At 49.5% G+C, this 23,208-nt stretch overlaps 1 protein-coding gene across 4 annotated transcripts in view; it reads left to right on the forward strand.

Moving 5' to 3' along the window:
• The window catches only part of LOC105491184 (GATA binding protein 4), an 84,346-nt gene that overhangs the window by 4,523 nt on the left and 56,615 nt on the right, over positions 1-23,208 (forward strand). For 2 of the 4 annotated variants that reach the window (XM_011757353.3, XM_011757355.3), the window contains exon 1: positions 22,714-22,844. The exons of 1 other annotated variant lie outside the window; for it this stretch is intronic. The gene's annotated coding sequence lies outside the window, so the exon portion shown is untranslated. Of the gene's footprint in view, positions 1-18,779; positions 19,062-22,713; positions 22,845-23,208 lie in introns of those variants that run through there. One more of the 4 variants, XM_011757354.3, reaches the window with a different exon arrangement.

Here is a 23,208-nt window from a genome sequence, read left to right on the forward strand (position 1 = left end):
TGCGGCGCTTGCGGGGGTCGATGAGGCAGGTCCCTCTTGGGAACGGCTGCTGTTGTTTCTTTAGATACTGAGATATAATTTCTCCCTCATCCACCCCACCCGCTGTTCTTAACAATTTTCTTTATTGGTTTGCTATTGTCTTGTTAACGTGTCTTCTCTTCTCCTAGCCTTTTTTCATCCCCTTTCTCTCTTCATTTCTCTCTTTTTCCTTAATTCTGTTGCAAAGTTTCCTTTTCTTGTTTAATCAAAATCCTCCCCGCTTACTTTGTTCTTTGTCCATAGCAGTCGTTCTTCTTTTCTCCTTGCCTGCCTGTCTTCTTTCCCGCTGTTCTTGGCCGTGGGCAGACACGGCTGATTTAGGAACTGCAGTTTTTCCCAGGCATACTCTGCGCTTTCAGATTTGGTCCGCGTCTGGCCGCGTCTTTTCCCACCCCAACCTGAGGTCCTTGCCCCTCACAATAAATTCGTTTTTATTCATTCTGATGTTTGCATACAGAAGTTACTCGATAAAGCTGTTTTGTTTGATGAATCAAAGGGCTTCTTGTCTGTGAATTAATTTCTGGATATTAAACTGCACAGTAGCTATTTTATTTGCCTTTAAGAAACTTCTTAAATTTTTATCTCTAACTAATGGCACATTATAAATAATTTTCCAAGCACTAGGTGGTGTCTGACAAGGTTGAGTCACTCAAAAACAATGCAGAATTTCTTAAATGTAGAATCTTTTAAAACGGTGTCAGATGGCTTCTCCTGCTACATCGTTTATTTGTAGCTTTCCACTAACTCTAAAGATTGAACAGGAAACTGATATGGTAGAAATAGATAACTTTTCCCCGTTCACTAGCTAAGATTTGATTTGCTTTCTGTTAGATCACAGTAGTTCTAGCATAATAATGATAGAACAATTAGTCTTTCCTTGTAGATAAATAATGATTTTGAGTGCTTATTATTTGTTTTATGTAGAATTTCTTGTTAGATTACACATGAGAATTTTATTTCACTGAATAGTGCTAATAGATAGTAGATGCTTTTCATTTTCAACAAAACGGAGACAAGATTTTGCTCGTTAGAAGTTTTTTCCCCTTCAAGAAACTTAAAGCTTTAACTCTTATAAAAAATTCTAACAAAACTTTTCTTGAAGAAACAACATTATTAATAGGTAAAAACTTGACCATGAGAAATTCAGAAGGAAGGAGTGAAAGTCAGCTGTGTCTCCTCTGCTGATTGCAGAACAACAAAAATTAGGAAAGTTACCATCCTACTGGTCAGATGTAGTAGTCCCCGTTTGTGCAAAACACTTCTTGGTCGTGGCGATGTGGGGAGGGGGTGTGATCCAATAGTCCTTCTCACTTCTCAAAGGTTGATACAGAGTCTAACAGTTACATCTTAGAACTACTCAGTAGGTAGTAGTTAGAATTCAGTAGGTAGTAGCTAGTTTCCACACCGGGGACCTGCTTTGTTAAATGCTGTGGGTGTGGGGACAAGACCTTGGGTTCAGAAAAAGTTCTGGGAAGAGCCTTGAGGTGGAAACAGCCTCGGTGCGCGGGGGTTTCTCGACAGCTCTCTGGTCTCTCTTACTCCCTAGGTTTTCCCAACCTTCCCGCCGGATTGCCTTGGAAAGCTCTTGGTGTGGTGGCCACTGCGGTTTGCTCCAGCAAAGATAATGGAGGGGCTCGCTATCTAATCTGGACAGCAGCAAGAACAATCCATTAGACCTCAGCTTTTATCCAGGGCGGGGGAGGACGGAGAGACGGGGCTGGCGTGCTCCACCCGGCCCTGGGAGGCGCAGGTCTGCCCCATAGGTGGCAGGGGGATTAATCAAACAGAGAGTTTAGTGCGAAATCAAAACTCACCACTGCGTATTATGCTTGCTGATGCCGGTAAATGGTAATTCTACCCATTATGACTGTTAGGAAGTAGCAGAATCCCTTTGTGTTGCAGGGATCTTTTTTTTGTTTTAAGAAGTTCAATGTGCTTTACATTGTCTCATTCAAACTCATCCATCAAGGGGCGCGGTTCGATTCCAACCTTCACCAGTATTCCTTCAGACTAGGGAGACTAAATCCATCCGCCCATTCTTTAATTCATTCATTCAGCAAACATTTACCAAGCTTTCCTCTGCGCTAGGCATTATGCCTTGTACTGACAGGTTAAATTATTTGCCCAAGATGAGGACTAAAGCCGGCGACTGGGGCGGGACGCTAAATCAACTATTTCAGTCCCGCAACTGCTCACTTGTTTGCCCCAAGACACACAAATCGGAGATGTTTGGCGTTGGAAGGGCCCCAGGGGTTATCTAGTCCAGCCTTCCATTCAGTGCAGGAATCCCTCCCCACAATGCCCGGGCCGGGCCCCTACCTGCACTCTCCGCCAGCTCAGGAAACTACAGCTCCCGGGTAGGTTTCCCCTTTGAAAGTGACCCGGCGAACGGGAAATAATTTCCCTGGGAGAAAACGGGCTTAGTCTGCTCACGCCTAAACGTGGACTGCTGAGCCCTTCATGCTGCTGTGACTCCCAGGTCTCCGGATTTATGCACCAAGAGTAAGGGTTCCCCTGCCCAAGGGCAACCCATGTCCTCAACCATAGCTGGCTGGCCTCCACCCGGGCTGTGCCACGGCTCCCATCAGCTTTGCCCTGGTGATGGAGATCCCTGAGTTGCTGAACACTAAAGCCCCTGAAACTTGAAGACGCTGTGGGCCTTAGTCAAGCCAGTCTTCCTCTGTTGCTGTGGTGGGTATTTGCTGCAAGGTGAGAGAAAACACTATAGGCAGTAGCCAAAGAATTGCCAGAGCCTGGATTCTAGATTCTAGTTCCCACACAAACACCTACAAGCTGGGTGACCTTGAGCATGTTATTTCACTTCTATTTCCAGCATAGTCTAAAAATAAGGTGCAGGAATGTGCTTCTCAAAAGTTGAAGATGACATCTTTTTCAAAGATAAAATTTCTCCTCATAATGTGTGCTCACAAAAGGCAATTTCTGAACCACAAACTCATTACAAAGAATGCTCTGGAACCTTTTTATATTTGATAAGATCCTAAATGTACATTGTCCCTAGGTCAGTGTAAGAGTTTAGACTCCAGTGTTAGAATGATGTGATTTGAATTCCATCTCCGCCACTCACTGGTTTTCTTGGTCAAATTACTTAACATTCTGTGTTTCAGTTTCTTATATTTTAAAATCCTTATAAACCTTAGAAGACAGACAGACTGTCCTAATCCCTGAGATAACCATGTGTTCAGTTGGACACTAATGTTCTCCTTATTTTTGTTTGGCTTTGTGTGTTTTGCTTCTTTACCTATTACTTCAAAACTCTTCAGTAATTAAATACATCTAATAAGAGGTAGAAATTTACCTGACACATTGATAAATATGTTTGTTTATTTAGCTTGTCCAAAATTGACTGCTGCTGGTGGTTGTGGAAATTGTGAGTGCAACCTTTCTGAAAGGCAATTTGGCAATAGACATTCAAAACCCAAAAAGTGGTCATATTCTTTGACCCACTTTTTCTGGTAATAGAAATTTACCCTCAGGGAATAATCAGAGGTTTACAAGATGCTTTACTTAGCAAAATTTATGATTTGACAAGGATGCACCAAACATTATTTATTGAGGTGAAAACCAGATAATAACCAAAACTCTAAACAATAAGAGTTTACTTACATAAACTATACTAAATCCATTACATGATCATTAAATGATGTTTTCTTAAGATATGCAATGACATGAAAAATCTCGATTCTTAAGAAATAAAAAGTAGATTGTGAAACTTCTATCACAATTGAGAAAGAGAAGAGAGAAGACTAATGTTTCCAATTCTTTCTGTCTAATGTGGCTAAGGATGGATTTGGTTGTCCCCGTTATATTTTTCTGTATTTCCAAATGGACTAGACAAACTCGTTTTTATTTGAAAGTAGAATAAAGAAATATTTTGAGAGAGGTGAGGAAGATTGGCCAGATCCAAGACATGTTAGCCTTCGTCAGGCTTCCTACGATGATATGACTGTTGCGTTTTCATAGCAAAGCATTTGTTCCAGAGGATTCAGTTTTAGGGTCCCCAAAACTCAGTGGACTCAAAACTCCAAGAACAGCCCTGAACTCCTGATTCCAGGCTAGAGATGTTCACAGTTGGTAGGAGTGACTTTTCCACAAGGAAGAGATTCCCCTCCCCATTTAGAAAATGTTTTCAGGTCCAAATTGTCTCAGAATTTCACTTGCAACCTTGAGTGTTTCTGAAATTGAAAACAATCGTCTACGTTCTTGTAACTTTTCCCTCTTCCACGACTCCCTTTTCTGGCAGGAGGATGTGGTGGGATGTGAGGCCAGGTGCAGAGTGGTGGGGGGTGGGGGCGCTGCAAATAGAAGCTGATTATTCAGACCTCAGGGAGGGAGAAAAGGAGGAGACTTGTTGGGGAGGAAAGTCAGACCTTTGGTGGTGGCCAAGAAGCCAGGTGTTCAGAAAGGAAGGCCGTGTGAAGGCAAGAGAGCCAAAGTGAAGGACAGGACTGCAGACTGAATGAATCACAAGACAGCTCTTAACAAATGTCAGGTGCCAGTTTTGAAACTGAAATAGTTTGCGCTTATAGAGGAACAAGTAGCAGATGCCTTCCTCCATCCCGCTTTACAAGCAGGGCGCGGGATGGGGCTGGGTGAGAGTGGTCACAAAAGGAAGTAGAAATTAGGTTCCACCATAAACTCAGGAGACCTTCAAAAGATCTTGTACTGGGTCTTTTTTTTTTTTTTAATCTTAATGTAGCACATCCCAGTCAATAGAAGATAAAAGTAACATTAATATAAAGACCAAATTAACTTTTATTAATTAGCAAATAAATATTTAGCAAATAAACTGCATTCTGAATATAGTATGAAATATAAACTTAAAATACCATTTAATAATGGTATTTTCTTTCTCTAAGTCCTACACTTCAAAAAAAATTTGAGGTTGGCCTTTGTTGGTTGGGTGGGTGGGTGGTTGTTGATAATGTAGTATGAATAGAATTTTTGCAAACCACAGAATTTTCTGAAGACTGGATCCAGCGCCTCCTAAGCTCATCTCTCCCCTTCTTCATCTACAAGGCAAGCAGGGTTCAGACAGGAACCATAGCCATCTTCATGTAATTTTCCAGCCCCCTGCACTGCACAGGTATACTGGTAGGAACTTTCTCGAGGGATGATTCTTGCAGGGGTGAGTTCCAGACACCTTTGTTGACTTAATTCTCTACAAACAAAATCCTCAGGCTGGGCGCGGTAGCTCTAATCCCAGAACTTTGGGAGGCCGAGGCAGTCAGATCATGAGGTCAGGAGTTCGAGACCAACCTGACCAACATGGTGAAACCCTGTCTCTACTAAAAATACAAAAATTACTTGGGCATGGTGGTACACGCCTGTAATCTCAGCTACTCAGGAGGCTGAGGCAGGAGAGGTTGCAGTGAGCCGAGACTGCACCATTGCACTCCAGCCTGGGTGACAGAGTGAGAATCCGTCTCAAAAAAAAAAAAAAAAAATCGTCAACCACAGTTGTTTTATCTGCCCCTTTTCTAGGAAGGGGATCAACTCCAAAGCCTGAGCAGTGTTCTTGATGTGGAGAGGACACCTCCCAAAGTAAGGGGTGTGAGAAGCAAGGAGGACACAGCTGGGAGGGAACAAATTTCCCTTGCTTTTGAAAAATGCTCCATTCTCTGCTAGCTAGCCATTCTGGGGTGGGTGGGTCAGTGTATTGTTGACTGTTTTTCTTATCGCTGTACCATTTAGCGTTCCCAGAAATGGCTCCTCAGGCACAGGTTTTTTTAGGCATCCATAGACCAACCCCCCTCCCAGAGAAGTCTCCTAGGTGCTCCATCTTTGTACAATTTTGTAATAATTTCCACCTGTAATCAAAATAGAACAAGGGAGGTCAAGCAATCTTCCTCTTGGCCCTGCTACAAACTGCTGAATCAAACTGCTCTATGCCCTCATCCGTGAGTTGGGGGCAATAAATAATAGTTGTGGTTTAGCAAAGTGCTGTCACATATGTCACATTTGAACCTCACAGCAACTCTCTAGGGTAATTGGTGTATTATTAGGGCATTTCCCCCTTTTTATAGATGAGAAAACTGAGACTCAGGGATGTTGTAAAGCCAAAGGTCACAGTACTAATAAGTAACAGAATTAAACTCAAAATGCCTTGCTCTAACTACCAAGTGCTGCCTCCCTCACCCTCCAGAGAAAAGCCAAGGATACAGCAGATTGTCTACATAAGCTGATATATAATGGCTCTGACAAGTTTCATTGGGATCCCTTACTTACCCAAAAATCAAAAAGCAACACAGCTACAAGGCTCCTAGAGCTGATCAAGCCCTGCCCCCGTTTCATTTTGAAGGTGTGGCCCAATGAGGTTAAGTGATTTGCCAAAGGTCACTCCATGAGTTGGTGGGAAAATGACCAATGTCATTTTTTAAAATTAGTTAAAATTACCTTCTACCAAGCCCATTTTTATGGCTTATTTTAAGTGGGTTAATAAGTATACCAGGCACAGCTTAAACCCAACTGAGTAAATGCTGACACCAGTTTATAGATTCGGCAGATAAGTAGCAATAAGGAATTATTCATCTCTCATTTATCATCCAACCTCTCCAAGGTGCAAGTTATAAAGTGAAGCAAATAGCAGTTCAAGAGCCCCCCACACACGTGAGATCAAAACAGTGAAAAAACAAATTGATTTTCAAAGCTATACATTTATAATGCGTCTATGCCGGAGGTCTCCTGAAATATGAAAAAGAATAATATTTGGGAAAATTTTTTGCATTTCACAAATAGGCACATTTCTTATACAGAGCTCTATATTTGACCTTCAGACATATTCAATCATTAATTCATTCTTTTGAGTATGTATTGGGTACCTACTCTGTGCAGACCACTGTAGGAGATTATAGAATTATTAAATGATATTCCAGCCATCAAGAAATTTTTAAACCTAATGAGGTGACAAAATAAAACACACATGTGTGCGTGCATGCGCACACACACACAGACACACACACGTATCTCAACCCTATAAATCTTTGTGTGGGGACGTTATATGATGCCCAGAGCCAGTGGGTGTCAGGGGGAGTGTGTGCATGGGGACAGGAGGGAATGTGAAGATTGCCTGGTGTGACTAGGGGAGCCACAACTAGGAACACACTGAGGAGGTGGCCTTGCCTCAACCTTCTCCCCAGTGACATATCTTTATCATGAGAAGAGGGTTAGGAAAACTCATAGGCAGAAAATAAGACAAAGAATTGATGGCCCCAATTAAGAACCTAATCCCCAAATCCCCTGAAGCACAAACTGGTGGAGAGATGGATGAGGGACCAATGGGGGCAATAGCAGTTATAATATTTGTAATGTCTGCAGAAAATGAATAAAATCAACTGATGATTTATTTGGGAGGTGAGCGCTAATGAATTCTCATGTGTTATTCAGTAAGGTTGGTTTACCTTATATTTTTATTGCTCCCAGTCGTCTTCCAGTGATGGACCTGAGACCCAAAATTCAATGTCAATCACAAAGCAGCGACAAATCCAAAAAGTGACTTTGCTCTTAGTTGCCCAGACAAGAAGCTGCAAGACACCTTCTGGAACCTTCCGTGGGTCAATTCACTGTCTCTCCCCAGGGATGAGGCCTGTTTCTTCAGGCCAGTAACCACTTATTTCTGGGCTCTGCATCCATAAAACTGAAATATTTTCCAGTGTAAAAATAAATGGGAAGACATTTACTCAAGGGGTTTACTCAAAATCCTTTACTTGGGATATTGGGAAACCGAGGCTCAGCAAATTCAAATGACTTATACATAGAGTGACCACATAATTTATGTGAAATTACAGGTGAATGTGTATATCACTGATGATTACCCAGAACAGCAGCATGCACCGGGCCTGTTTCAGGCATCCAGGACATTGGATCACCCCCAATAAACAATGAGAATCAGAACAAGGATCCACCCATTATGCCCCACATACACTTGACTACCTTCTTTTCTTTATTTTGAAGACTGAGTCCACAAGACCATTAGGAAGATATTCAGTCTAGAGATACAATATGTGCCTGGTGCCCATTTTGGCTTGGTTTATCCCCAGTCTAAGTAGGGCATGGAATAACTGTGACTTTGAATGTCTATGATCTCCCTTTACCTCATCCTCAAGCCCTCACTCACCCCTACCCTTGACTGGGCCAAGGTCACTGTTTCCAGTGCCCTGCAAAGGGCGTGGGCAGCAGCTCTAACCAGGTTGCCAGATTTCTAGGCTCTGCCCCAGAGCCCAGGGCTGCCTTATCTCTGATCTTCTCACCCTAGTGATTGCATCAGGGTGAGGGAAGTTTGGCCTTGGGAGTCAATGTATAGAGGGGAGATATCAATTCCTATAGTAGCAAGTTGAAATGGAAGAACAGAGTATGACCAGGGTGCCAGGGAACCTTGTCCTGGTTGTGCTGCTAAATAGGTGTGTGGCTCTAAAGGGCTCTGTAGCTCTTTCTGGGTACTAATTGCCTCTTCTGCAAAATGAGTGGATTGGACAAGAATCCTTGAAGTCCCTTGCAACTCCAGGGCTCCACATCAGTGTCAGAGAGAGGCTGTCTCAGGACTGATAAATGGGCCAAAGGTACCTCGGGCCATAATCATCCACCAATGGAGGACGAAGGTGCTGATGAGGTACCACGTGACATCTTCTGCATGTGAGCTTCTGTGTTTGCACACAGTGGAAGAGACCATGGCACCCGCGTCTCAGCCACAGCCATGATACCACATCTTCAGTCATCAAGGATGGGGATTTACACTGTATTAGGACAAAGTGGAAACTCCACTTTTTAAAATTCAATTCAGCAAACTTAAAAAAAAAAGTCTACTATAATTAGAAACTGGAAAATACAAAGATGTCAAATATGAGATTTCTGCCTTCAAGGAGATTAAAGTTTTGGGGAAAGAGGTATATACAGAGGCAGATGTGTAGAGAGATTAAACTAAAATACAATATGATAAAGGCTGTAAAAGCAGAAGAGGAAAGAGACTAATTCTGGAATAAGGATGGAAGTTTAAAAAAAAAAGGCGGTGGGGGGGCTGGCCTGGTGTGGTGGCTCTAGCTCAGGCCTGTAATCCCAGCACTTCGGGAGGCCAAGCAAGAAGGCAGTGGGAGGGTCACTCCAGCCAGGAATTCCGGACCAGCCTGGTCAATATAACGAGACCCCGTCTTTACAAACAAACAAACTAACAAAATAGCCAGGTCTGGTCGTGTGCACCTGTACTCCTCACTACTCCGGAGGCCGAGGTGGGAGGATCGCTTGAGCCCAGGAATTCAAGGCTCCAGTGAACAATGATCGCACTACTGCACTCCAACCTGGGTGAAAGAGAAACACCTTGTCTCTCTCTCTTTTAAAAAAAAAAGAAAGAAAGAAAGAAAAGAAAAGAAAAGGTTATGTAAGAAGATACCCAGCACAGTACCATTGCCTTGCCCAGAGGAGCAGTTTTTGAGTTCTGCAGTCAACCTACTTGAATTTAAGTTTTGGCTCCACCACCTATTAAGCGGGGCAAGTTACTTAATAGTTTGTGCCTTAGTTTCTCCATCTGTAAAACGGAGGAAATAGAGTGATTGTGTGGATAAGTGATTGTGTGGTTAATCAATCCATGCAGCATACTTGGCACTGTGCCTGGCATATAGCAATGCCCAGTGTTACTCAATAAATGTTTGCCTAGTAAATGGATCCCAGTTTTCATCTGCAAACCAAACCTTTTATTTTGCATATTCAAATGGGCCTCCCATTTTTAGTTCCTCACTGAACATATTCGTTATGCAAGGCTAAGATTGAGTTCAGACTTAGGGTCAGGTGTTCCCACCCTAAGAGATAGGGCCTCATTCTGTTGCCCAGGCCAGAGTGCTGAGGTGCCATCACTGCTCACTGCAGCCTCGACCTCCCAGGCTCAGGTGATCTTCCCACCTCAGTCACTCTGGTAGCTGGGACTACAGACATGTGCCACCACACCCCGCTACGTTTTTGTATTTTTATTAGAGATGGGGTTTCTCCATGTTGTCCAGGCTGGATTTCGGGAGCTTAAATTCACAAAATGTTGGGACAGGAAGGAACCTAGGAGACAGTTTAGTAGTCTCTTCATTTTACGGACGGAAAACTAAGGCTTAGAAAGTTAAATGACTTGCCTGTGGGCATGGCACTCCTCTGGTGGCAGTGGTGGGATTAGAACCCAGGAATCCTGACTCCCAGACCAAGGAGCTCCCTCCAGCCTCAACTAGACCCAGATCCTCCAGGCATAAGCTTCGCTCTACAATGACACTCAGGCCACAGCAACCTGGGGTCCATCCCTCCTCTTTCTATGGCACCCCAAAGAAGAGGCTACCTGTTTCCCAGTTCTTAGGGCACATCTAAGGAAGAATTTAGGACCTTTCCCAGTCCAGGGCTAGCTCTCAATTCATACAGGGAAGAAAAAAAAAAACAAATCAAAAACCACTTCAGACTATAAATGCTCCACGTTGTTTCCAGTGTTGACTTTCTCCTTTAATTCTCATTCACGGAGACTGCTTCGCAGGGGATCTGTTCATGACCCTCACCTTAGTGTCACTAACAGAGGTGGCCGTGGGGGCTTTCCGTAGAAAGGGCAGGTGACAGGTGAGGCAGGCAGGAGCTCGGCCCACTTGTTCTCCAGCCTGTCGGCCTCAGGTAACGGCCCAGCGGCCTCGCTCCTCCTTCCCCAAAGGCAAGGGAAGAAAAACGAGGCAATAACCAGAGGGAGGAAGGTGGAACGGGGGGAAACTGAGCGCAGGGGTGGAGAATGAACTAAGCTTCGTCACACCTTTTCAAGCACAGCAATGACAGTGTGTGTTATTATAAAAGAACACTTGCTCCATGAGAACATTAGAAAAGTACAAAAAAAATTCACGCAAGACCTCGCCGTCTTTATAGGCAGGTGTGTTTACGTTGATTTCACTACCTATCTTATCACTATATAATTCGAATGAACCCTAATAGAATATTGACCAGTGTCCTGAATTTTCTCCTCCCGTGCACAGCGTGAGTAATTCCTCCGAAACTTTGCTCTTGCCGATCTAGATTGAATCCGATCCTTCCGGCCGCGGCGGCTCCGCCTGGGAGGGCGTGGCCCCTGCGCAGGGGCGGGAACCCGCCCCGGTGGGCGCGCGGCCTCTGAGCCTCCGCCTACCTCCGGGTGGGTGCGGGGGTGCGGGGTGCGGGGGTGCGGGGTGCGGGGGTGCGGGGTGCGGGGGTGCGGGGTGCGGGGGTGCGGGGTGCGGGGGTGCGGGGTGCGGGGCTGCCCCGCCGGGAGACTGGGAGGGAGACCCGGCGCCGGGACCCACGCGAGGGCGCAGACGGGCGGGGGGCGGGAAGCGAGGCTGCCGAAGGGAGGAAGCGGGGCCGGCGCAGCGGGGCGCCAGGCCGGGCAGAGGCGGGGGCGGCCGGCCGAGGGCTGACCCCGAGCGCCGCCGAGTCTGCGCCGCCAGCCGCCCCACGCTCGCCTCCCTCCGCCTGGGGTTCCGCGGCGGCCGTCAGCGCGCACCTCATCAATAAGGCCTGCCAGGCGCCGGCCCCGCGGCCATCCATCACCCCGGCTGCACACCCGGCCGCGCACCGAGGCTTCTGCGAGCGCCTGCGGGGCCTCTGCGTGGAATGGGCGGGGCCCGCGTTCACCCGGGAGCTGGGCCTAACACCCTCGCGTGGATTGCAGGCAGCGTTGTTCTACCCGGCAACAAATATGTGGCTTTATTCCATCTCTTAATCCCAGTGTCTGTTAACGATGTGGTGGTCATTTGTTCCTAAAGAGCTGTAAGGAAGCTTAGAAATGATTCGGCAAGCGGGCGCGGTGGTGCATGTTTGTAATCCCGGCACTTAGTGAGGCCGAGGCGGCAGGATCGCTTGAGCCCAGCAGTTTGAGACCAGCCTGGACAGCAGGCTAAACCCCATCTCTACAGAAAAATAAAATTAGCCAGGCGTGGTGGCGCGCGCCTGTGGTCCTACTGGGGAGGCTGAGGTGAGAGGATCTCCTGAGCCTGGGAAGATAGATGCTGTGGTGAGCTGAGATCGCACCACTGCACTCCAGCCTGGAGACAGAGCCAGACTCTGTGGAGAAACAGAGAAAGGGAGAAAGAAGAGAGAGAGAAAAGAGGATTGATTCACCACACACACACACACACACACAGAGAGAGAGAGAGAGAGAGAGAGAAAGAGAGAGAGAGAGAGAGGACTGATTCAGCACAACCAGTGCATTTCACAGATAAGGAGACCGAGGGCCAGAGTGGGCGGCTGGCGTGCCTGAGGCCACACCAGGAGGTGGTGATGAAAACTGGATTGGGGCCTGCATCTCTTGTCCTACCCCTACTCCCAGCCCTTGTGCCCTCCAAATGGGCACTCGGCAGGTCCAGGATCGATATGCATGGTTGGCATCGAATGTGTGAAAAGGGCGAAGTCATGGGTTATGGGTGTGGGTGTCAGTGCATGAACAACACAGAGTCCGCAGGCATTCTGTCCCCCAACTCAGGCCACACCCTGTGTGTGTGTGTGTGTGTGTGTGTGTGTGTGTGTGTGTGTGTGTGTCTGTGTGTGGTGAGGTCCAGAAAGAGTACTAGGTAAAAGAGAGGGAGAAACACGTCTGCATTAAAAGCAATGTGTTCCTTGAATTCATTTAAGTCGTCTCCCACCTGCCCTTTTCCCCAAGGAGGCACGGTGGGTCCCCTTCCTGCTGGTGTCTGTGCCAGCATTCACTCCTGCTCCTGTCTGCAGGACGCTTTTGCTCTCTGGTTTGCAGGTAGAAACTTGTGTTCATCCATGTATCTACAAGTTTGTATGGTGCCTGGCACATAATAAACATTCAAGAAATGTTTGCTTTGTGAATGGTAGCTCTTGTGAGGGAATTCGAGTAATTCTGTATCAGAGGGCATGTAGGCTGAAAGAACTCACAGATCAGGTGTTCAATCTCATTTCATAAGAGGGAGACTGAGGCTCCCAGCATTGCCCCATTGAACCATTGCCTGGTTCACTCAAGGCCTTCCTCTGTAAGGTCAGAGCCAGCATAGCCCTCAGGGATCCCTTTCTTTTCTCCCTGCAGAACATTGTCCTGCCACCAGCTCTCCCAGCAGTGGACTGCATCCTCATCACTTCTTTCCCTTGCCACCTTTTGGTTCCTCTGCTGCTTAATTAGCAAGCTCTCCCAGGGTGAGGGACAGAGAAGATCATGGAAGCCAAACTGTCTGCTTTGTTCTTAGGAGGAAACACAATATTTTGTGGGGGATTGTTTTGTTTTTGTTCATGGTATTGTTTTCTTAGTGTTGGTGGTGTTGGATTCTAAATTCAAATTCGAATGACGAAATTAAAATCAATGGCCAGTGGGTGTCTGCTAATCTTAACATCCATTTTTCTTCCCTGATCGCAGAGGTATGACTGGAGTTAGAAACAATGATATTATCAAGAACTCTGGGAAGAGGTAGAAACAACCAATCTCTCTCTCTCTCTCTGTGTGTCACACACACACAAACACACACCCCTCACTTTTATTGAAGAGCAGAGGTAGCAAAGACATCTTGTAGCCCAGGCAGTCAGTGGTTTTGGGCTCTCATGTGATGTCCACTAGACTATAATTGCTGTAAATACAAGCCTAGAGTGTGATTTTATCTGGCACAGAGCACTTTCATCTGGCTACCTTGCACCCTGATGGTAGCCCATCCATGTGAACATCATGACCTGCAACTGAGCATGATGGAAATTGACTTAAGAATCAGAGCCAGAGGCCAGGCACGGTGGCTCACACCTATAATCCCAGCATTTTGGGAGGCCGAGACTGGTGGATCACCTGAGGTTGGGAGTTCGAAACCAGCCTGACCAACATGGAGAAACCCTGTCTCTCCTAAAAATACAAAAATTAGCTGGGCATGGTGGCACATGCCTGTAATCCCAGCAACTTGGGAGGCTGAGGCAGGAGAATCGCTTGAACCCTGGAGGCAGAGGTTGCGGTGAGCCAAGATTGCACCATTGCACTCCAGCATGGGCACCAAGAGCGAAACTCCATCTCAAAAAAAAAAAAAAAAAAAATTCAGAGCCAGAGTAATGGGTTCTGCAGAATGATATCATCTTGTACAGAAAAGACCACATTTCATTGACTGCTTTTCCCTTAGTCCATTCAGAAATACAGTCCTACTCTCAAGGGGCCAAAGTGTTTCTCCTTCAAGGCCAGTCCTTGGCTTACTCTTGTCTCAGGGGACCAGCTGGACCAAACTCAGTTTCCAAGGACTGATTGGTTCTGTCTGCTTCCCATCACCCTCTCCCAGGCAGCCATCAGGTTGTTGAAAGGGACTTAGCAATCCCCGAGCTTCTGCTGTTTGGCTTCAAGACCTTCAGGATGTGAGAGGAGGATAACCCTCACTCTGACGTCACCCTTCCAGCAGCCTGCCCAAAAACCTGAGTGCACCGGTGCTCGTGTGTTTGTGCCATAAGTGCTCAAGATAGGCACTGGAGCTGTACCCAGGATGGACCACTGTGGCCATTCCTGTGGACCAAGGATGAGCAATAGGGAGGACCAACCTTGAAAAATGATCCTTTAAAAAGAAATGCAAGGCTTTCTTTTGTATATAAATCACTCTTCTAGCATATTTTAGGTGGGAGTCAAAAGCGTACCAGAGATGCGGACTCGCACTAAAGACAGGATGGGGTTGGAAAGAATGGGAGCTAAAGAGTCTTATTCTGCTCCACCTGTGCTCTTTGTCCTTCTGCCTTTTTCAAAGCCAGATTTATTGAAGTGCAACTTATATAAGTAAATTCACTCCTTCTAGTGTGCAGTTTTCTGAGTCTTGACAAACACACAAATCATGTGACCACCATCATAAGATATGAGAATAGTCCCAGCGCCCCTCCAAATTTCTTCCTCCCCCTCTGTAGTCAACTCTTCCCGCTCCCCAGCCCCTGGCAACCTCTGATCTGTTTTCAGCCCCTATTGTTCTGTCTTCTTCAGAATGTCATAGAAAATGGATTTTGTCTATAATCTTTTGAATGTTCTTTCACTTAGCTGAATGCATTCGGGATTCATTAGTGGTGTTGGGTGTTTGTTGTTCATTCCTTTTTGTTACTGAGTAGTATTCCATTGTATGGATGTACCTCAGTTTACCTATTCCCCCGCTTAAGGATCATTTGGGTGGTTTCCCGTTTGGGGCAATTATGAATAAAGCTGTAGGTTTTGAAGATACCAACAATACTATTTTATAGTTTTAAACACAACTTACATTTAGCTCTTCTTGTCCTGCAGCTCATTGCAAATAGTATATCTGCTGGGGCATGTTCAAAGACTAGGGTGGGGACGTCACAGTCCCTGACAAAAGGTGGTGTATGGAGGGGGTGTGTGCGTCTCCATTCGATGTATGGAAAGAGAGAGATGAATTCAGAGTTTGGGAAGTGCAGTAAAGACAAAGCGCTCACAGGGTGATTGAGAAACTGAGGTGGCAAGTAAGTCTTTTATTTACTCTACATGTTCTGAGCCCACCAGCCCCTGAGCCCAAGAGTGTGGGTCCCTGGAACTGGGCATCTGCAGAGACTTCCTAGGGGAGGGGTGGCTTGTTTGCCCCTCACTGGGGGAGGCCCCCCGGGGAGATGGTGTGAAATAGGGGAGGGAGGAGGAGATGAAGTCGGGATAGCTCTCCACCTTCCTGAGTGACATCCTGCCAGTCCCCTCCACCTAGGTGCGGAGAGCTCCGTTTCACTGTGCCCCTTTGCACCTTGGATTTTTTCTCTTCACTTCCTTGCCCTTTGGCAATTTGCTGTTCATTAGCACCTCTGCTGCAGACCGGGGGCAGCCCCAGAAGTCCCACTTTAACCTGAGAGCGCCTGTCCTTCTGTCAAACACACGCACACGCACAAGACTAAAGACGGGGATGAGTGGAAACCAGCCGCAAAGAAATGGAGTGGGAGGTTCTTCTTTAAAATCCACTCCGTTCAGAACACGGTGAACACCCTTTGACAGAAGAAGGACTATCTAGCTATTCCAAGCTCCGTGCCTCCCCTTTCTTGAGACTGTTGTTACAAGAAACCAATGAGTTCTAACAATAGGAACTTCCCAGCTCGGAAGCGGTGTTCGGAGGGGAGCAGCGCTCTCGGTGGGCACCTGCTGCGGTTGGGGTGGGAGGGGTGGTCGTGGCGGCCACTTTCCCGTCCACCGCCAGGGAAGCCCGGCCTGTCTGAAGGGGTCCTCGCCTGCGCCGAGGACGGCCGGGCTTCCGGTCCCAGCACAGCCCCCCTTTCAGAGGACCCCGGGTCTCTGCGCCTGCGGACCAGAGGCTGTTTTCGCACTTGGGCTTCGCTCTTCCTTGACACTTTCCTGTCTCTGCTCGCCGCGCCAGGTCGCGGCGCCTGCCTGGGCGTCTTCCCCAACTCCGGGTCACCTTGGGGCGAGGGCAAGGGTGCCGGGCCGGTGGGGTGTTCCGGCCACTACCGGGCGGGGGAGGGGGCGGCCTTTGCGGAAACTGGCCGAGCTGGCTCAGGGAATGCCAGATATCTGGGGGACCCACCAGTCCCCTGGTGTGCGCGTGGAGGTCTTGGGCCTGGCGGCGCTCCAGCCGCGGGTGTCCGTACCGTCACCACTGTCCTCCCTGGGAGCTGGGCAAGGGGAGCCCTGGACTCTGGGTTGACCTCGTCCCAGTCGGGTTCTTTCTCCTCCCACCCAGGCCCGGCCGCTTTCTGGCGTCCTTCCTCTCCCAGGAGGTCCTGGCCTGTCTCCGTCTCCAAGTCTCTTGACTCCCAGCTCGCCTTACTTCCCAGAGTCTGTGGTCTCTCTCCTTTCTCTGTCTCTGCTCTCTCTGCCGGTCCATTCCCTGCTTTGGTTTTTCCATAATATTTCATCATTCAACACTCTGTATTTGACTTATTTATTGTCCGTTTTTCTCTTATAGCATGTAAGTTCCTTAGGATAGAATTCTTCTCTACTTTGTTCCATGCTGAGTACTCATGCCTGTAGTGTTCCTGGCACAGAGTAAGTGCTCAGTCAATGTGAAATGAATGAGTGGGTGAGTGAGTGGATGCATGAGTGGATGAATGGCCACCTCTCCCTCTCCACTGCTGGCCGGTCATTTCTCTCTGTCCTGGTCTCTGCCTGTCTTCCTCTCTCTCTCCCGCTTTTCTCTCCCTCCTCTTGCTTCTCCTCCTCCACTCCTGCATTTTTTCTCTATCCTGCTGACTTGGTCCCTCCATCCTTCCAGGATTTATGGGTTGGGCTCCCTATGCCTCAGAAAGGGTACACCTGGCTCCTGGTCAGCCTTCATCCCCGGAGCCCTGAGGCCTCCCTCGCCGGTCTAACAGCCTAAGCATCTAGCCAGGTTCCCAGCTCAACTTCCCACATCCTGGCTGCACACAGGGAAGTCCCTTCTTCCTGCAGTCCCCAGGACCTGGGGACCCTGAGGTGTCCTTAGGAGCAGCCTAGATTTGTGCTGGTGGTTTGTGGGAGGTAGCAGCTCCACTGGCAGATGAAGCCACCAGAGGGATTTGTACCACCCAGGGTGGGCCACTCCTTCCACTTCTGGTCAGTGTTCTACTCTGAGAAATGGCAGTCCTGCCCATCAGTGCACCAGGTCCCTTGAGGGGAATGTTTCATTCTCCATCTCCCAGCAACTTTGATGGATGCTATTAGCAGCCCTTTTTAAAATTTTAATCATTCACCCAACACTTATGGACCACCTACTGTAATCCTTGCTCTGGGCAGACCAGGATTTTGGTCACTGCCTTCACAGAGCATACCTTTTGGGGTGTGTAGAGGGGAGGTGAGTGGTGCATGTGTGTGGACAGCCAAGCCCATATAAATTACTTTATGACTTCAGAGGGCATGGACAAATGAAAAAAGTGCAAGATCATTTTACTAGTCCAAGGATGTTAACCATGCTCTTGCTCTGGGCTCAGCACAAACAGCACTGTGACTTCAAAAGTCTCTAATTAGGGGGTAGCGAGGCCCCACATGTGAAAGAATTGGGGCCTGTGTCACCAAGAGAGATCCCAGAGGAGGCAATCCCCAAAGGAAAGGGCCCCTTACAGACTCAAAGAACCTGCAGTCTGGGAACCAGACTCCCTATGGTCTGGGTGGTGGGTGGCCTGGGCAGTAGGTGTTAGCAGCTCTTTCGGGCTGCTGTTTTCTCCAGGTCCTTGGATGGGGAGGGAGAGAGGGAACCAAGTTGGCAGCAAGAAAGGCAGCATACATGGTGGCACCCACATGGCCACTACGCCTCCAGCACTGGTGCTCCCCAACCTAGTGGGGCCCCTGCCTGGACTTGCCCGCACTGGACTGGTCTTCAGTCCTAGCCTCAGCTATGCTGGACCTGAAGAGGCCCTTCCTATTCAAAAAGGCTATGGTGTCCATCCTGAACTCAGCAAAAATGTTCAGAGATTCCTTTTCACTTTTCCCCCTCTTCCTGTGGGCTCTTAGATTATGAGATATAAACTATTTAAAACGTCGATTTTATTTTTTAAATGTTAAACATGCTCATTAAAGGAAACTTAGAAAAGTTTTTAAAAGATCGTTCTTAAAAATAGGTTTTCATGGTAGAAAGTCAATATTTAATAAAATGGGGGAAAAAAAGAACTAAGATTCAGGAATCCAGGTTCTAGATCTGCAGTTCCGCCCTTGCTTTGTCACCTCACACAAGTACCTTAACCTTTCTGAGCCTCCATGTGCTGGTTTGTAAGGTGAGGGCGGTAACACCGTTTCTCCCTCCCTCTTGCTAATGATATTGTTGTTCCCCAGAGAAAAATGAGATTTGAAAGTGTTCTGTAATCTGGAAGTGACTATAAAATATGAGGGGGTGTGCCACAAACTCTGGTCCTCAGGGCTGGAAGCACCAGGAAGCACTTGCGGAGGTCTACGAGGCAGAACATGTATTCGCTTTGCAACCCAGAGTAGTAATTTCGAAAGCAAGACCATTAATAAGAGTTGCTGCTTCCTCTCCTCTCGTCTGTAACAGGCTGCAGAGCTCGGTTCCGGGGGAACAGGGCGGGGCCTCTACGTCCACTCCGTATCCCCAAGAATTCTGAGTGTCCGAGGCACGGACCATAGGAAGTGAAGGAAGGTAGGTCGACGTGGCCTTGCAGCTGAATTCGTTCTCCATTTTTTCCTTCAGCAGGGACGCATCCTGCTCCGCACCCTGGTTCTCCGCGCTGCACCCGCGGGGGCTCGTGCAGGGCACGGCGGGCAGCGTCGGTGAGGACCGAGTGCTGCGCAGGGAAGGAGAATCGCAGACCGGCGCCCAGGCCTAGTGGGGGAATTCGAGGGCCGTGTGGGGGCAGGACTTGGCATTCGTTTTGCGCGGGTCACCTTGAATGTCTGTCCGCAACCCTCGCGAGCTGCCGCAGCGGTGCGTCCATATCTTGGAGGAATTCGTTCCATAGAAGGAGGGTTGATTCTCTCTGGGGTTTCTTGTTTTCCATTATAAGACTCTGGCGAACTTGGTGGCGCCAAATTTTTTTCAGACGTTGCTTTTGTTACGGGTGTAGCAGCCAAGATCGTGGTCCCTGGCGTTGCACTTGGTTTAAAGCAAACTCGGACACGTCCCACCAAAAACTCGCGGGAACTCGACACTGGGAAACCATCAGTGGTTTCACTGTGAATTCCAGCATCCACCGTTTATTTTTATTTTTTGGTGGAACCAGTGTTTAAATTCCTCTGTACACGATACGCAGCCTATAATTTGCCTCTTCTAGGGTATGGACCAGCTCAAGTCCCAGGAGCCTTAATGGAACAGGGCAAAGCAATTTATTCTTGCTTTGGAGATATTTTTTAAAAGAGTACAGTACACCTAAGTAATTCTTATTTGTCTAAAATCTGACGACCTGACGCTGGGTCATTAGACCCAGGCTCTTAGGGAAAAAAAAAAAGTCAAAGACGTTCACAGTGTTAAATTCTCCTCCGAGATTATGGGAAAGGAAACCCGAGAGAGGACTTGAATGGGGATTGGGCTGCTCTACCCAGGCCAGCCCAGGCATATCTTCCTTAAAAATAGCCAAGAGGCCGGACCTCAGAGCACCCACCCGCTGCCCCCCTTCCCAGCGGCCTCTGGAGCGAGAGAGAAGCCTGGGAACCTAGAGAGGCGCCGATAAACCTCCTCCAGCCGGCGGCCCAGCGAGGCCTTGAAATGCTCCCCGCTCCTGGCAACGCGCAGCCAACCTGCAGGCTCCCGCTTGGCCCAAGGGAGGGAGGGGGCGAGCCAAGGAGGAAAGGAGGGAAAAGGAAACACCCCCCCCCCCAAAAGCAGCCCGTTTGCCAACCACTCCTGGTTGATCCTTGAGCTGAGGCCTTGGGGAGAAAGTTGGGGCGCTGGACCTAGAGGAAAAAGCCACAAGAAACATAATTTTCTCTGTCCCAGGCGCCTTCCAGAGACAGTGAATATTCCTGGGTCAGGGGATCCCAGGTTTCAGTCCACTAGGAGCGCCAGCGGAAGGTGTGGGTAAAGGACCGGGGTGGTGGGGGGTGGTGGGAGGTGGTGGTGGGGCCCAGGGCTGGCAGAAACTGGCGGCTCAGGGAATCTGGGGTTCCTAGCAAGCAAGCACCCAGCAAAAGCAGGCGATCCCACCCAGGGATGTGGCAGCGGCCATCCACAGCGCAGCCTGTTATAGCCCCAGCAGTGTACAGAGCAGGGGATTGAAGCTTAGGGAGGATGGGGAGGGCGAGGGTGAAGGATCGCGGCAAGGCACCGCACCTCCCGCTGCGGCCCATCCCGCACTACTGAGAGAAGCCGACGTAGGAGCGCCGCCTGTGTCTTTGGCTGTGGGGAGAAGGCTCAGATGGCACCCCGCCAGACACTAAGCCCCAAGCCCCTGGCTTGTTGCTAAGAAAATTCACTGCCTGGTCCAGACTCAGCCCTTTTCGCCCTTTGAGGGTCGCGCGTGGGAGGCAGCTCTGAGACCCCAGGCAGCCCTGGAGCCACAGATTTCCTCGGAGAAAAGAGAGGCCGGGGCACCTTCCCGCTTGCCCAAGCCCAGAATTTCCACTCTACAGAAAGGCCTTGCAGGCCCCTGCCGCGGGCCTTGGCTTAGCGCCTCTCTCGCTCACCCCCGCGAGGATGATTGCCGGTTTCAAACCGCGAGCAGGGTCTGCTTCCTTCTCCGCTGCGTCCGAAGGATCGCAGATTGGAGCGTGCTCCAGAGACCGCTTTTCCCCAGCACCGGCCTCCGAGATCCCCAGGACCCCTTCAGCCTAAGTTCCCACGTCTCGGGTCCATGGCGCCAATTCTGCTAAGGAACAGGCTAGGAGTTGGGAGAAGTCGGAGAAGAAATCCTAAGTGTGCGCCCCCAGCTTCAGGGGTGCAGGCCGGCCGGGGTCTGAAGGAGCGGCTGCAGTGCGTCCAGCCTGTGCTCAGGGCTTTCGCCGCTCGTCGCCCCACGCAGCCTCTGTTTGGGCCCCAGTGAACCTCCGCACCTCTCATTCAGGGAAGAGAATTCCCCGCGCAGCCGCGCTCGTTTCTTCCTCTGGGATTTTCCTGAGAATCCCCAGGAGTTGGCCACGATCCCATGGGGGGTTTCCTTCTACCCAGCCCCGCGTTCTGGCCTCGTCCTTAACACCCGGGTTGCCTTCACTCACGCTGGGAATCCATGACTGATTTCCTACTGCCGAAGCGGGTGGCGTCCCCAGCCTGATTTCGGAGCAGCACGGGTTTCGTGCAGGGTGATATCCCGACCCCTTCCCCCATCCCTTTAATCTGGTTTGAGAAGCCTGTGCTGGGGAAAAAAACGCGGCCTAAAAAAAAAAAAAAGGTTTAACCGAAAGCGTGAGAGCCACCCGCCGGCTGTTATCTGGGGCTGAAGGCTGCGGTAATCGATGGGTTATTTTTACGCGGTAATAGGGCCCTGTGATTGCTCTATTAACCTTTAGACCTGTCTGAGGGACTCTCCGGCTCGCAGCCCCGCTGCGCTGGGGCCTCCAGGCCCTGACGCCGACTCCCAACTCAGGCCTGACACATTCCCCTCCCCCATTCCCTGGAAGAGCCCCCTCCACGGAGAAGCTCCCCTGGACCGCCGGGCTCCCCAGTCCTTGCCACATCCCTTGGATTGGTGCTGCGGCCGCCGCAGGCTGCAGAAAAAACGGGGAATGATTAGAAGAGAGGAGGCAACTGGAGATGGGAAGCGTCGCCAGGAAGGGATGCAGACTTTGCTTAAATACATAAAATTGAGGGTGAGGCAAGGGCTCCCGACCGTCTCCCTGGGCTTTTGGGAAGGTAAAAGGGAGGCTTCAGTCTGTATGCTCTGATTTTAGAAGGCAGTCTGGGTGTCTCCTGAACCTCCCCAGAATCCGGGCAGGATACCCCTGCCCAGAAACTAGCATCCAGCCGGGCACTCCGGGTGACCCAGTGCCCCACACAAGATCGGGAGTTGAGCCCAAGAGGTCACCTTCTTCTCTACTGGCCCCGCCCCTCGCCCACCACCGCGGGATGAGGACCACGGGAAGGGGGGCGGGGAGGGAGAAAGGGAACTCATTAATAAAGCTGACCCTGGGCACCACAGCGAACCCAATCGACCTCCGGCTGGGCTGCGGGCGATTCCCCGCGCCCTGCCTGTAGCACTTGGGCGTTTTCCGCGGAGACCCCAGAGCCTGGACTTTGCCTGCTGGAGGAGCTTTCCGCACAGCCCCGCTGCCGGCGCCCGGCGGAGGTGTAGCCGGGGCCGCGCACCCCCGCCCCGCCCTTGCACGTGACTCCCACAGGCCAGTCAGCGCCCGCGGGCCGAGTCGCAGGGCCAGGGACCCGAGCCGCGAGCAGGCGACTCGGAGGCTACAGGCGCAGGGGCCGCGAGAGGCTTCGTCGCCGCTCCAGCTCCGGGGGCGCCCAGGGGAGCGCGCACGGAACCTCCAGGCCCAGCAGGTAGGGCTTTTTTCTTCCCTTTCTTTGCTCCTTGCCACGGTCCCCCAAACTCGGAGTTTCTCCGCCCTTGCTTGTCTGGAGGTAGAGAGGTAGCTAGTGGGAGGAAAAGAGACGTGCGCTCCTCCCTTCCCCGAAAGTGGCCAACCCCGCTCTGCTTTTGACTTTGCCTTAGCAACATCTTTAAGTCAAAGTAAGACTTGGGGGCAAAACAGAGAAATCTTGGAAGCGCTTTTGGATTCTTTCCGTGTGAACTTGAACGCTTTCAATCCCTGCCCCCGTGTGCACTTTCTTCAGCCCTTGTTTGCACATCGCAGGCCGGGGCCTGGGTGGTCATGGTTGCCGTGTGAAGTTACCGGGAATGACG

The sequence above is a fragment of the Macaca nemestrina genome, chromosome 8 (genome assembly GCF_043159975.1).
Source record: "Macaca nemestrina isolate mMacNem1 chromosome 8, mMacNem.hap1, whole genome shotgun sequence".
Lineage (NCBI taxonomy): Eukaryota > Metazoa > Chordata > Mammalia > Primates > Cercopithecidae > Macaca > Macaca nemestrina.